General features: G+C 48.0%; 1 protein-coding gene across 1 annotated transcript in view; it reads right to left on the bottom strand.

Annotated features, from left to right (window-relative positions):
• The window catches only part of USP35 (ubiquitin specific peptidase 35), a 42,094-nt gene extending 27,139 nt beyond the window's left edge, over window positions 1-14,955 (bottom strand). The window contains exon 1 of the mRNA XM_054164727.1: window positions 14,879-14,955. The gene's annotated coding sequence lies outside the window, so the exon portion shown is untranslated. The remainder of the gene's footprint in view (window positions 1-14,878) is intronic.
• Window positions 14,956-15,023: the final 68 nt, after the last annotated feature.

Raw genomic sequence — 15,023 nt, forward strand, 5'->3', positions numbered from 1 at the left:
GCTGCAGACAGTGGGGAATTAGGGGAGAGAAGGTCTTCCACCGGTGTCTTCTGTCTCAGATGCCCCTCACTGCCCAGGGAAGTGGTGGAGCCACCATCCTTAGAGGTGATCAAAACATGTGTAGGGATGGAAGGGACCTCCAAAAGTTATCTTAACGTTTCTTTTTTTCCCCAGGATCTACCTAGAGAATGAATCAGGGTTTGCAGTGAAGCAGACAGTGGGCTGTAAGATCACTCTCTCATTTGTTGCAGAAATTGGAAGTGTGTCCAATCCCCCCTGCAGTGAGAAGTGACATCCTCCACTAGATGATTGCCTTCCAACTCAGGGAAGTAGGGAAAAGCTCTGCAAAGCAGAGGTGGGATTGCAGCCTAAGCAGAGATGGGATTGCAGCCTCTCTGAGCAATAGTAGGGGTGTACATCTGATGTCTACACCACACTGCCAGCCACTCCAGCTGAGTGGTGCAGTCTTGGCTGCTCCCCAGGGACCTGCCGCATTTGTATGCGGGACCAAAGATAGAGGAGAGAGAAACTGCAGAGTCAGTCAAAGTTTCCCATTTGTTATGGCCCAGATTCACCAGCAAAAAAGCATTAGAGGAAACAGTGCTTAAAAGAAACCCCAAGGATTTCCCTGGAAGAGCTCAGAACAACGTTTAAAACCAGGTGTTGGATGCACTACTGTGCAAGAAACCCCATTACAGAGTGGTTAGACAGCCAGGATTTCTCAAAGGCTATCACAGGAACTATATAAAGGCTCATCCTCAGCAGGTCTCTTTGGTCACAGAATCATAGAATCATTTAATCATTTTGCTTGGAAAAGGTGAAATGTGCTGCACAAATACATGACTGGCGAACATCCCTTCCTGCCCGCAGCCTGAAATGAGCCATGAGAGAGGGAGGAAGGGAGGCATCGTCTTTGTTACCTAAATGAGGGATCAAGGCGGGACAGATCCATTCACAGTCATGTGTATCTGGTCAGAACAATAGCCACCACCTTTCTGTTCCTCAGTCTCTTGGTCTGGGACATAAGGACAACATGGTTTCTTGAAAGTCCCTTTGTTAGCACTTGGAAAGCACTTGAAGCTTTTTAGGGGACACAGTCTCAAGCTGCGCCAGGGGAGGTTTAGACTCCAAGTGAGGAGAGAGTTCTTCAGTGAGCGAGTCGTTCGTCATAGGAATGTGCTGCCCAGGGAGGTGGTGGAGTCACCATCCCTGGAGGTGTTCAAGAGGGGATTGGACATGGCACTTGGTGCCATGGTCTAGTCATGAGGTCTACTGAGACAGGTTGGACTTGATGATCCTTGGGGTCTCTTCCAACCTTAGTTATACTGTGATACTTTTCCAGTGGCTAGTGTTACACAAGTGAAAAATAGACATGCAGGTGGCATGTAGCCTAGGTATGGTTTTCACACATGTCATCCAGAAGGAACCTCACAGGATGCCATTCAAGGACTATCCTGTCCCTGAAGTAAGCCTGTAACTCAGTCAGAGAGAAACTTCTCTTGCCAGATACAAATCTCAAGCTCTGACTCACAACTGTTTGGCTGGGAAGCCTTCCTCCTTGACCAAACATCATCTTTTCCCATCATTCCTTCCCTCATAATCTCACATGAAGAAAAAAATAATCATGGTCTGTGCATGGCCACCTCCCCATCCAGCAATGACAGCAGCCCATGCTGCGGTGGCTTTCCAGGCACCTTGGCCTTTCAGCCCCCTTGCCTGTTGACTCAGACAGTCCTCTGCTCATGTGCTGATTTTTCCCCTTCAAGCATCACTTCTGCCTTCCCTGCAACAAGCCAGGGCAGAGCTACTGCTCCTCATATCGTTTTCACAGGAGAGAAGACACAGCAGGACTTCTGAGGGACCAGCCTGCAGAATGAATCAGGGTTTGCAGTGAAGCAGACTGTGGTCTGTAAGGTCTCATTTGGTGTAGAAATTGGAAGGGTGTCAGAGATAATCCAGGGAACTGCAGGAGAGGGAAGGACAATTTCATAGCTGGGCAGCTGAACGCTGCCTTGGAGATCTGGTCTCTGGTTCTCCTTTGTTTACTACTGAAATAAAGAGATTAAATATTCAGACTATCAGGCTTTTATAATGAGTGGTCCTGAAGCTGGACACCCTTTCATCTTCTTTCCTGGCAATAAGTTGGGAGGATTGGCTCATTCCTGCTTGTCAAGAGAACTGAGTTCCTGGAACACACAAGGATTCTGTAGAAGGTCAACATGTTAATTATTAATCTGCAGAACAGCTTTGAGGTTCCCATCTGTTATGTAGCTCACATAATACAGAAAGTACTCAATATGTGTAGGGGAAAGGAAAAAATCCCAGGGAAAGGCAAAAAATGTTCTGCTCCCCCGGTGAACAACTGATAGGATAAAAATCACACAATCAGGAGGAAAGGAACCTTGGGAGGTATCTGATCCAACCCCTGCACAAAGCTGAAATCAAGCTGCTCAGGGCTTTGACCTCTATGGTCTTGAGAACATCCCAGGATGGAGAGTATTGGACGTTAGAAGGAAGCTCTCTGGATATTAGGAACAAGTTCTTCCAATGAGAGCAGTGAAACACTGTAACAGGTTACCCAGAGATGTGGTGGAAGCCCCATCCTTGGAGACATTCAAGGTCAAACCTGATAGGGCCCTGAGCAGCATGGTCTGGTTAAAGACATCACTGCTTACTGCAGTGGGGTTGGGCAAGATGACCTTTGAGGATCCCTTCTATGACTATGATTCTGTGACCACACAACTACCCTGGGCAGCCTGCCCCAGTACCTAATTAGCTCATAGTGGGAAGGGGATTTTTTATTTCCAGTTGGAAACTCTCCTTTCAGTTTCAAGTTTGGTTTTTCATCATTCTTCTGCCATGCACTGCTGTGGAAGACCTGGCTCCATCTCATGAACAACTTCCTTGTAGGCACATGAGGGGCTGCTAACAGGCAGCCCCCAGCCTTCACCAGTACAAGGAGTTAGTCTATCCTGGGTTAGTCCATCCCAGATGAACCCATCCTGGATATGCCATAGAGTAATAGATTGGTTTAGGTTGAAATGGATCTTTAAAGGCCATGTAGTTCAACCCCCCTGCAGTGAGCAGGGACATCAACTATGGATGCTCAGAGCCCTATCCAACCTAACCTGGAATGTTTCCATGAATGTGGCATTAAGCACCCATCTGGGCAACCTGGGCCAGTGTTTCACCACCCTCAGTGTAAAAGGTTTCCTCCTTGTATTTAGTCTAAATCTGCCCCCTTTTAATTTCAAATAATCACTCCTTGTCCTGCCACAACAGGCTCTGCTAAAAAGTCTGTCCCCATCTTTGTTATGGCCCCTTTTAAGTACTGAAAGGCCACAAGAAGGTCTCCCTGAAGTATTTTCTTCTCCAGGCTGAACAATCCCCTCCATTGCAAGTGCAGGATTTCGCATTTGTCCTTGTAGAATTCCACAGGGCTCTTGTCAGCCCCAGACTGTGCTGGTCCTCCTGTATGGCAGCCCTGCCCTCAAGCACATTGACTGCTCTCTCAAGTCTGGTGTCACTCACTCACTGGGGTCACTTTTGATGAAGCAAATTTCATCTCCTCCAAGTTGTTGATAAAAACACTTAAAGGAAAGGTCCCAAGATAGTTCTGGGCAACTTCCTACACAAGCAGTCCACCCATCTAGACTGCAGTTGCTCTTCAATACAGGGATGCTGCAGGACATCCTCTCAAAAGCCTTAATGAAGTCAAAGAAGACATTTTCCATGTCCAGTTTTGGACTCCCCAGCTCAAGAGTGACAGGGACCCGCTGGAAAGAATCCAACTGAGAGCCACAAGGATGATTAGGAGACTTGAGCATCTCCCCTATGAAGAGAGACTGAGAGACTTGGGGCTGTTCAGTCTGGAGAAGACTGAGAGGGGATCTGATCATTGTATATTGATATCTGAGGAGTGGGTGTCAAGTGGAGGGGGCCAAGCTCTTTTGGGTGGTGCACTGTAATAAGCCAAGGAACAATGGATACAAACTTGAACCTAGAAGGTTTCACCTCAACATGAGGAGAAACTTCTTTACAGTGAAGGTGACAGAGCACTGGAGCAGGCTGCCCATAGAGGTTGTGGAGTTTCCTTCTCTGGAGACTTTCAAAACCTGCCTGGATGCATTCCTGTGCAGACTACCCTACGTGATCCTGCTTTGGCAGTAGGGTAGGACTCAATGATCTCTGGAGGTCCCTTCCAACCTCTAATGTTCTGTGATTCCTACTCTCTCCTCTTTTACAGACCTACCAGTGCATCCTTGAAGGTCATCATGTAGGTTAATTATGATTCACCCTTGGTAAATGAATGCTGGCCTTTCCCAGCACACGGCTTCCAAGAGAATGTGCTCTATGAGCACCCCAAAAACCCAAGAGAGGCCGACAACATTAGACTCTCAGATAATAATTCTTTACTTTTTGCAGATGTTCTAGAAGAGGGAAGATGTGCTTTGGAAGAGGGAAGGGCTGTCTTCCCATCTCGTCCTTATCATGCAGATTCTCATACCTACAGCGCTGAAGACACTCTTCCACCTGGCACATCGACAAGTGGTGATAGCATTAGGTACCACATGCTGCATTCCCAAATACACACCAGAGCCCACAGTGCTTTCTCCCATGCCTCCTCAAAATGAAAGGGGTGCTATAAAAGACTTAAATTCCACCTAAAGCCACAAATGTAATGAAACACATCATCAATATTTGCAACACGTGGAGATGTGTCCCTGAAAGGACAGACAGCAAACCATGCTCTAGAAACCAGAGAAGGAAGATTCATTTAAGCAAAGGGCAGCTTTGAGTAAACTGCAAAAATAAACCCTCAAATTCAGCCTCAGGATGAAGTCACCTTCAGCTTTGCTTTGGTCTAATCTTCATAATCTATATGGTTCAGAGGTGCCCTTATATTTCTCCTCAGCCTCTGTTTTTTCTTCAGCCAGGAGCTATTTCAATTGAAAGCTATCCAATTACTTCTAAATTAATTCATTCCCCTCTCCCTGCCTGCAGCAGAACTCAGCTAAAGGCTCCTTAGTATTTTTTAGCAGAATGCAGTATCTGCTCCTGCACCCCAGACTTTACAAAGCTCTGAAAGCATAGATCTAAATCTTATCTTTAGGCAAGCTCAGTAATCAATTCAGCACATTTCCTACAACAGCATCATAAAAAAATTTGAAAGCAGGAAAAGGACCCCACCATCCAACCACAGACTGGTAAACAAAGTGATTTGCTTCTTATTTAGAGAGAAGAAGAAATCATGATCTTCCCTGAATTCACTGGAGGTTTGAAAGTAGACAAATGAGGCTCACCTTTTATTGCCCTTAACTCCTGCTGAAACGGTTTCTTTTATGTCAGCCAACACATCACTGTTATTCTTGCTGCATGCTCCAGGCAGCTTGGCAATTAGGGCTCAATCCTGCAGCCTGCTGAGCTGCTGCAGGATGGGAGGCAGCACACACAGTGCCTTGACAGAGCACAGAGAATCTACATTGCTGCACAATTTTCTGTGACCTGGTAGAGAATTTTTACCAGGACCAGCCCCCACTGTCACGCACCTGTCTAGGTCTGTTTTCCAACAACACCAATGGAACTGTGGTGGGGTTTTTTTCAGGGAACAAACAATCCCCTTTAATTGAGAAGCAAAAGAGGTGGTTGTTTCTTGGTTGTTCTTTTGTGGGTTTTTTTAGAATCACAGAGTTGTTTTGATTGGAAGAGAACATTAAGATCATCAAGTCCAACCATTAACCTAACACTGCCCAGTCTACCACTAAACCATGTTCCAAAGCACCACGTCTACAGGTCTTCCAAATACCTCCAGGGAGAGGGATTCCACCACACCCCTAGGCAGTGAAGAAAGGTTTCCTAATGTCCAACCTAAACCTCCCTTGGTGCAACTTGAGGGCATTTCCTCTTGTCCTATTGCTTGTCTCTTGGGAGAAGAGACCAACCCTTACCTTGCAGCAACCTCCTTTCAGTGAGTTGCAGAGAGACGGAAGGTCTCCCTTAAGCCTTCTCTTCTCCAGGTCAAACAACCCCAGTTCCCTCAGCTGCTCCTCAGCTGGGGAACTTGTGCTAGACTAGATTCTTCACCAGCTTCATTGCCCTTCTCTGGACACACACCTGCACCTCAATGTCCTTCTCACAGGGAGGGGGCCAAAGTTGACCACAGTATTTGAAGTGTGGACTCACCAGTGCCAAGTATAGTGGCATAATAACTGCTCTACTCCTCCTGACCACATTCTTGCTAATACAAGCCAGGATACTGTTAGCCACTTGGGCACACATTGGCTCATCTTCAGCCAGTTGTTGAACAACACCTTTACTGCCTGGTAGTTTTCCAGTCACTCTTTCCTGGGGTTGTTGTGCAGGATCTGGACCTTGGCTTTGTTGAACTTCATACAACTGACCTTGGCCCATTGATCCAGCCTGTCCAGACCCTGTGTAAAGCCAGAATACAGAATAAACCAGGTTGGAAAAGATCTTCGAGATCATCAAGTCCAACCTATCAACCAACACCATCTAATCAACTAAACCATGCCACCAAGTGCCTTATCCAGTCTCTTCTTAAACACCTCCAGTGATGGTGACTCCAACATCTCCCTGGACAGCCCATTCCAATGGCCAATCTCTCTTTCTGGGAAGAATTTCTTCCTAATGCCCTGCCTAAACCTCCCCAGGCACAGCTTGAGACTGTGCCCTCTTGTTCTGGAGCTGGTTGCCTGGGAGAAGAGACCAGCCCCCACCTGGCTACAACCACCTTTCAGGTAGTTGTAGACAGCAACAAGGTGTCCCCTGAACCTCCTCTTCTCCAGTCTAAACAAGCCCAGCTCCCTCAGCCTCTCCTCATAGGGCTTGTGCTCCAGATCCCTCCCCAGCTTTGTTGCCCTTCTCTGGACATGTTCCAGCAACTCAACATCTTTCTTGAATTGAAGGGCCCAGAACTGGACACAGGACTCAAGGTGTGGCCTAACCAGTACTGAGTACAGGGGCAGAATGACTTCCCTGCTCCTGCTGGCCACACTGCTCCTGATACAGGCCAGGGTGCCATTGGCCTTCTTGGCCACCTGGGTACACTGCTGGCTTCTCCTCCACCCAGCTTGGTGTCACATGTAAATTTACTGAGGGTGCACTCAATCCAAATCATTGATGAAGTTATGCAACAGAACTGGCCACTATATTGAGCCCTGGGGAAGACCGCTAGTGACAGGCAGCCAAGTGAATTTCACTCCCTTCAGCACCAGTCTTTCCCCAGGCATCAAGGCAATGTTTTATCCAACAAAGATTCCACCCATCCAAGCCATGAGCGGCCAGTTTCTCCAGAAGAATGCCGTGATCCAAAATACCCACCTCTTTATCCAGCTAAGCAGGGCAAACCACAGCCAGCATTCATCATTACCACATCCAGTAGATGCAGCCTGACCAGCAGGTATCCCACTCACACAGTCATTGTTATCACTTCCCTGTGACTATTTTTCTAAGAGGCCAAAATGTCTCCTGAACAAGTAGCAAGAAGTTGCAATTTCCTTATGGAGTTGGAAATCATCAAACAAAGGCCACTGCTGGGTCCTCATCCATGCTCCTGCACCTCCTGTTTCTGCCTCCCCATGATCTACTCATCATTTAGCTGAGATCTACTTTTTCTGACTCCATAATTTTAATCAGTCTAAGTGATGTGATTCTAATTCAATGATCTTCTGTGTATTCATCAAGCACTGACAGCAACTTAGTGCTGTGGTTTCTACCTCCAGTCTTGCCAATGACACAATTGCTGCTTCTCTCTCTACTTCTTATTTAATTTTTTCACATCCAGCTAGTCATTATTGTCTAAAGCCTCAGCCTCCCTCATATATTATTTGTACCACAATTATACCTGGTGGCTTCAATTGAAATAGAGCCCCCTGGCCTACACACTCTATCTATAGGATGCACAAAGGAATGTACATCTCATTTAAAGCAATATGGAAGCCTCTTCTCCCAGGGAACAAGAGATAGGACAGGAGGAAACGGTCTCAAGTTTCACCAGAGGAGGTTTTGGTTGGATATAGGGAAATAATTCTTCACTGAAAGAATGGTCAGGCATTGGAAGAAGCTGCTCAGCGGTGTGGTGGAGTCAGCATCCCTAGAGGTGTTCAAAAAACATGTAGGCATGGCATTTCAGGATGTGGGTAAGTGGCCATGGTGGTGTTGGGTTGACAATTGGACTTAATGACCTTAGAGGTATTTTCCACCCTTAATGATTCTATGAAATAACTCACACTGTTGGAGCAATATGAAAGATCAAGGAACAGCCACAAGGAGATTCAATAGGTTGTGGCAGAGCCACCAGCCAAACCTCAGACCTACAGACCTACAAATATACCAACAGTGATGCTCCACCTCACTTTGCTCACATCAGCTGCTCTCCAAGTTGCACCCAATGAAGTGCCATGGCAGAGCAGAGGGTCAGGGACGTTTTATCAGATCTGGGAATAAGCTTAGAGCTAATAAATGTAGAAAAATTGAGTTTAATACTCCTTTAGAAACAAAAGTGAGACAGTAGCCATCTGCAGTCATAACAGGCACAAATTGCCAGCACAGAAGCCTGGCCAAAATTTTTTGCACACAATCCTAATCACAGAATCATAGAATAATTTCATCTGGAAAAGACCTTTAAGTTCATCAAGTCCAACCATTATCTAACTCTACAAAGTCTGGTGCTAAGCCATGTCCCTCAGCACCACATCTCTTTGCCTTTTAAGCACTTGTTACTAGGGAGAAGAAATCAATAATCTGCCTTTCTAAATTCACCTTCTCTTTTCAAGGAGATCACATATTCTTCACTTCTCATCCCAAACTGCTTTCCAGTGACAGATTGGACTTGTTCTGTATGTCTCCTACTCACCAGAGCTAACTACTTCTGGCCAGCAAGGCTCCTCATGTGTTCCCTGTTGCACCGAATCAGAACCACCCTTTAGTACAGCACTGATGGAGATTGCCCATCAGCCATAGGCAGTAGCAGATTTGGAGCAGGAGGTTCTCTCCAGGCTCCAGCAGGATCTTCCACCCTGCTCAGCAGCTTTCAGCCCTCTCCAGTGAGTAAAGATTTGTCCAAGCACTGTCACCCAACTGGACTGCTGCCATCTTGCATGAATTTGCTCTACATCAGGAGCTCCACCTTGGGAAGGGGGAGTTTCTCTCTTGTGGCCACACACATTTCTAAGGGGTCCCTAAAAATGACTAACCAGGAGACATCCATTTTGTCTACTGGGTACTGGAGAAAAGCTGGAGATGAGCCAGAAATGTGAACTCACAGTCCAGAAGACAACTATGTTCTGGACTGCATCCAAAGTAGTGTGGGCAGCAAGTAGAGGGAGGGGCTTCTGCCCTTCCGCTCCACTCTGCTGAGATCCCGCCTGCAGTGCTGGGTCCAGCTCTGGAGTCCTCAGCACAAGAAGGACGTGGACATGCTGGTCCCAAGGAGGGCCACAAAGATGATCACAGGGCTGGAACCCCTCTGCTGTGAGGACAGGCTAAGAGAGTTGGGGCTGTTCAGCCTGGAGAAGGCTCCAGGGAGACCTTATCCTTGTAGCATTTCAGTACTTAAAGGGGACCTGTAAGAAAGATGATGACAAACTTTTTAGCAACCCCTGCTGCAAGAGGAGAATGGGTGGTGGATTTAAACAAAAAGAGAGAGATTTCAACTAGAGGTAAAGAAGACAATTTTACACTAAGGGTGGTGGCCCAAGCTGCCCAGGTAGATGCCTCATCCCTGGAAATGTTTAAAGTCAGGTTGGATGGGGCTCTGAGCAACCTGCTCTAGTTGAAGATGTCCCTGCCCACTTCAGGGGGGGGATGGACTAGATGACCTTTAAAGATCCCTTTCAACAAAAACTGTTCAATGATTCTGTGACCCTATTTGCTGTCAGCCTAGATTTTCTATCTAGTAGTGCCTATCTTTGCCAAAACCTGTTGATGTTTTAGATCTGCAGGCCACTGTGGATCCTTTTTCATTTCTTCTGCAGTACCACATAGTTCATCATTCCCTTTTCCCTTAAAGCATTATAAATATGTTTGAGCACACCATTACAACTCTTATCAGCCATCTCCATGGCCTTAATCTGAGGACACCATTTCTGGGCTGGCTGCCCTACCTGAACCAAGCTACCTTAGCTAACCTGCTGTCTTACTTTTCCAATGCTTCTTCTTTGGGGACACAAGTTCTAGGCTGGCTGCCCTACCTGAGCCCAGCTTTCTTAGCTACCTTGCTCTGTTATTTCTTCAGTGCTTCTTCTTTGATCCCTTTGGTGTATACAGATCTCTCCATTTCTTCTCTTAAGCACTCAGTCATTAAATGAAAGAAAAGGCTTTGGCTGGATGTCAAAGCAATCAGCACAATAATACCAAATAAAGCCTGAGGCCCTAACATTTCATCCTTTTTCTTCAGACTCCACCTCCCAGCTCCATTCCTCCCCTCCAGTCAGCTTCTATATACACACATCTCTAGAACCTACTGGTATGCTTTTCCAGTAAAGCATCTCCAAACCATCACCACTGTGTTATCATCTCTCCTTATATGGATGCAAAAAGCAAGACACAAGGAACTAAATTCCTCTCTCCCATTGCCTTGAAAACCAACAGCAGATAAAAGCACATAAGGCAGGACTCACCCTCACCACGAGACCAGCAGTGACAAACCACTGGCTCTATGGCTAAACCCAGCACCAACCACGAGAAAAACAACTCATCCCAGTTGCTTTTTAATGTATTTGGCATCTGATGCCCAAAAGATTTGTCCTGCCTGCACTAGGTAAATTTCTCCCAGGGCAGTCACTCCTCACACCCCTTAGATGAACACATCTCCCTTTGCTTCCTTCAAAAGCCTTCTATTCTCCTTCTTAGCCAGAGCTCCCAGCCAGGGCTGTGCTGCCCTAGCAGGAGCACTCAGATCTGCACTGACCTTCAGACCAATGTCTTTTCTATTATCATCCCTGGAGACTGTAAATACATCTACTCCGGAAAGCTGGTTGGTTTATTGGAGGTATTTATAGCATTAACATCACTCTTCTTTCTTCAAATTTCTGTCTGCTGTTGTCTGTGTACAGAAATTAAACCCCTGGATATAACCCAAGGAAAAACCATGTCCTGTTCACCAGCACATACTGGTCTGGGGGCTGACTCTGCTGACACTGGCTGAGATTCATCAGACACTGCCTCACAGCTTGGAGATATAGAGATCTCAAATTTTCTGGTGGTGCATTCAGGAAAAATGGGACATGATGCTCATTTGAGATCTCAGTTCCCCTCCAAGCACCAGCATGTTTGGCTTTGCATCAGCCAGTCCAGAAACCAGGAAGGCAAAATGAGACCCCACCTGGAGCACTGAGTCCAGTTCTGGAGCCTCTCTGACACGAGGTGCTGGAACATGTCCAGAGAAGGGCCACAGGGATGAGCAGAGGGCTGGAGCTCCTCTCCTATAGAGACAGACTGAGAGAATTGGGGCTGTTCAGTCTGGAGAAGAGAAGGCTCTGAGGTGACCTTATTGTGGCCTTCCAGTATCTTAAAGGGGTCTACAAGAAAGCTGGGGAGGGACTTTTTAGGGTGTCAGGTAATGATAGGACTAGGGGGAATGGAGCAAAACCAGAAATGCATAGATTCAGATTGGATATTAGGAAGAAGTTCTTCCCCATGAAGGTGGTGAGATACTGGAACAGGTGGCCCAGGGAGGTGATGGAAGCCTCATCCCTGGAGATTTTTGAAGGCCAGGCTGGATGTGGCTCTGAGCAACCTGATGTAGTGTGAGGTGTCCCTGCCCATGGCAGGGGGTTGGAACTAGATGATGCTTGAAGTCCCTTCCAACCCTAACAATTCTGTGATTCTATGATGACAAACTTTACAGACTCCATAACAAAAGTGTCCAAGGCATTTTGAAACCCCTCCCCAGGTGAAACCTCAAGCTCTTGCTATATCCTTTCAGTCTGAGGTAGGCCTTTGACACTGTTTCCCGTGGAATTCCCATTAAAAAAATGGCTGGCCATGGCCTGGATGAGCATATGACCCACTAGATAAAACACTGGCAGGACAGCCAGGCCCAAGGAGTGCTGGTCAATGGAGTTAAATCCAGCTGGCAGCTGGTCACAAGTGGTGTTCCTCAGGGCTCAGTGTTGGAACCACTGCTGTTTAACATCTTTAATAATGGTCTGGAGGAGGAGTTAGAGGGCACCATTAGGAAATTTGTAGATCACACCATGTTAGGTGAGAGTGTGGAGCTGCTTGAGGGTAGGGAGGCTTTGCAGAGAGACTTATAGACAGACTGGAGCAGTGTGCCCAGGTCAATGGTATGTTCTTCAACAAGGCTGAGTACTGAATCAGGCAGTCAGGACACAACCCCATGCAATGCTACAGGCTTGGGGAAGTCTAGTTGAGAGGCACCCCTGCTCATAGTAGGGAGGTTGGAGTAGATGATCTCTGTGGTCCCTTCCTACTTAAGCCATTCTATGATGATTCTATGGTTCTATGAAGAGTGGCTGGAAAGTGGACTGGAAGAAGGGGGCTTGGGGGTTCTAACAGAGAAGCAGCTGAGCATGAGCCAGCATTGTGCCCAGGTGGCCAAGAAAGCCAATGGCATCCTGGCTTGTGTCAGCAGTAGTGCAGCCAACAGGAGTAGGGAAGTGATTGTCCCCCTGTGCTCAGTACTGGTGAGGCCACACCTTGAGTGCTGTGTTCAGTTTTGGGCACCTCAATACAAGAAAGACATTGAGGGGCTGGAACTGGTGCAAAGAAGAGCAACAAAGAGCTGTTGAAGGGCCTAGAGAATGAGTCTGATGAAGAACAGCTGAGGGAACTGGGACTGGTTAGTCTGAGGAAGAGGAAGCTGAGGGGAGACCTTATTGCCCTCTACAACTCCCTGAAAGGACATTATAGAGAGGCTGGTGCTGGTCTCTTCCACAGGTAATTAGTGATAGAACAGGAAGAATGGTCTCTAGCTGCACTAGGGTAGATTTAGGCTATATTAGGAAAAAATTTCACTGAAAGAGTGGTCAAACATTGGAATGGACTGCCCAGGGAGGTGGTTGAGTCACCATGCCTGGATGTATTTAAAGGATTCTGTCATGAGTCCTGTGATAAAACCTCACAGAAGTGGCAAATATTCCAACATCTGCTTTTGTCCTTCAGCAACATGAAAAGTCCAAGCCAGGGTATATTAAACCTGAGAGAAGTTTGGATCTGGACTATCAGAGTAGTTCAGACCCTCAGTTTTAGGTTCTTTTGGCTCCCTATGGGATGGGAACATCCCTAGGTGCTTCTCCCCACATCATCTTCCCTAAGAAAAACCTGAACCCATCTTGGCCAATTTCTCATATCAAGGTGCTGCCTTTTAAACAGGTTTGCAAAGAATTCCTCCTCCAGGGTTCCCTTCTGCATCCTGACCACAGAGCATCCTTCTCTTTGAACATCTCTCTGGGAATCCTGTATCCTGGGTCTCTCTCCTGAACACCTCCCTCCAAGCACCCCTCCCTTGAGCATCCTTCCTGCATCCCAACCCTCCAAGCAGCCCTTCCTCCAACCTTCTCTCCTGCATAACTCCCTTCAAGCCATCTTCTACATCCCAACTCCCAACTATCCCACCCAAGCATCCTTCCTGCATCCCTTTCCCTGAGCATCCCTTTCTCTGAGCACCCCAGTTTTTGAGAATCCAAACTGTATCCTAGGCCCCAAGCACTCCTTACTCCCAGCTTCTTTCTGCATCCCAGCCACCAAGAATTTCTCCCTTTGAGCATCCCACCTGCACATTCCTTTCCCTGAGATTTCCCTTCTGCATTTCAACCCCTAGGCATTCCTCCTGTATCCCTTACCCCAAGCATCCCTCCTGCACCCTTTTCCCCAACTACCCCTCCTGCATCACTCAACCCGACCATCCCTTCTGCATCTCTTCCTTTGAGCATCACCACTCAGAGCTTCCCTTCTTCATCCCTTTCCCTGAGAATTCTCTTCTGCAGCCCTAACCCCAAACATCCATCCCTTGACCCCTCAAGCACTCCTGCATTCCTCCCTCCAAGTATCCCAAACCCAAGCATCTCAAAATCCGAGCATCCCTCCTTCATCTCTTCCTTCGAGCCTTCCCCCTTGGAGCATCCCTCTCACACCCCTTTCCCTGAGATTTGCCTTCTGCATCCCTTTCTCTGAGTACCCCTTCTGCATCTTTTCCCCTGAGCAACCCTTCTGCATATCTTCCCTCAACCATCCCTCTCTTTGAGCATCCCTCCTGCAGTCCTTTCCCCAAGACTTCTCTTCTGCATCCCACCCCCTCAGCATCCTTCCCTGCAAGCAGCCTGACCCCCTTTTATCATCCCTCAGGCACCCCTTCCCCAACTACATCTCCTGCATCCCTTTCCCTGAGCCCCAATTCTGCAGCCCCTCTTGGAGCACCTCTCTTGCACCTCTTTCCCCGAGGCTTCCCCTCTGCATCCTGATCCCTAAGCATCCTTCCCTCCAGCAGCCTGACCCCATTTGAGCATTCCTTCTGCACCTCTTTCTCTAAGCCTCTCTTCTGCATCCCTCCTTCTGAGCATCCCTCCTGTACATCACTTTCCCTGAGCTTCCCTTCTGCATCCCGAACCCTGAGAAACCCTCCTGTATTCCTCACTGCGAGTACCCCCTCCTGCATCCCTTGCCCAGAGCATCCCTCCTGCATTCCCTTGAGCATCCGTCCTGAATTATCTCCCGAGCCCTACTCCTGCATCCCTTCCCCTGAGCATCCCTCCTGCACCGCTTTCCCCGACTTCCCCTCCTGCATCCCTCACCCCGAGCATCGCTCTCTCCTCCAGACCCCCGCTTCTGCACCCTTTCCCTCCCACCGCTCCCTCCGAGCACCCCAGCCCCCGCCCGCCCCCGCTCCCCGCGTTACCTCTAGCCGTGGCCGTGCACCGTAACGCTGCGGCGTGGCCGGTTGCGAGCCGCAGTCCTGCGGGCAGCACCGGGGCAGGGCCGAGAACGGCAGCGAACTACAAATCCCAGAGTGGCCGGGCCGGGCCGAGCCACGCCGCTGCTCC

The sequence above is a fragment of the Dryobates pubescens genome, chromosome 10 (assembly GCF_014839835.1).
Source record: "Dryobates pubescens isolate bDryPub1 chromosome 10, bDryPub1.pri, whole genome shotgun sequence".
NCBI classification, from domain to species: Eukaryota; Metazoa; Chordata; class Aves; order Piciformes; family Picidae; genus Dryobates; species Dryobates pubescens.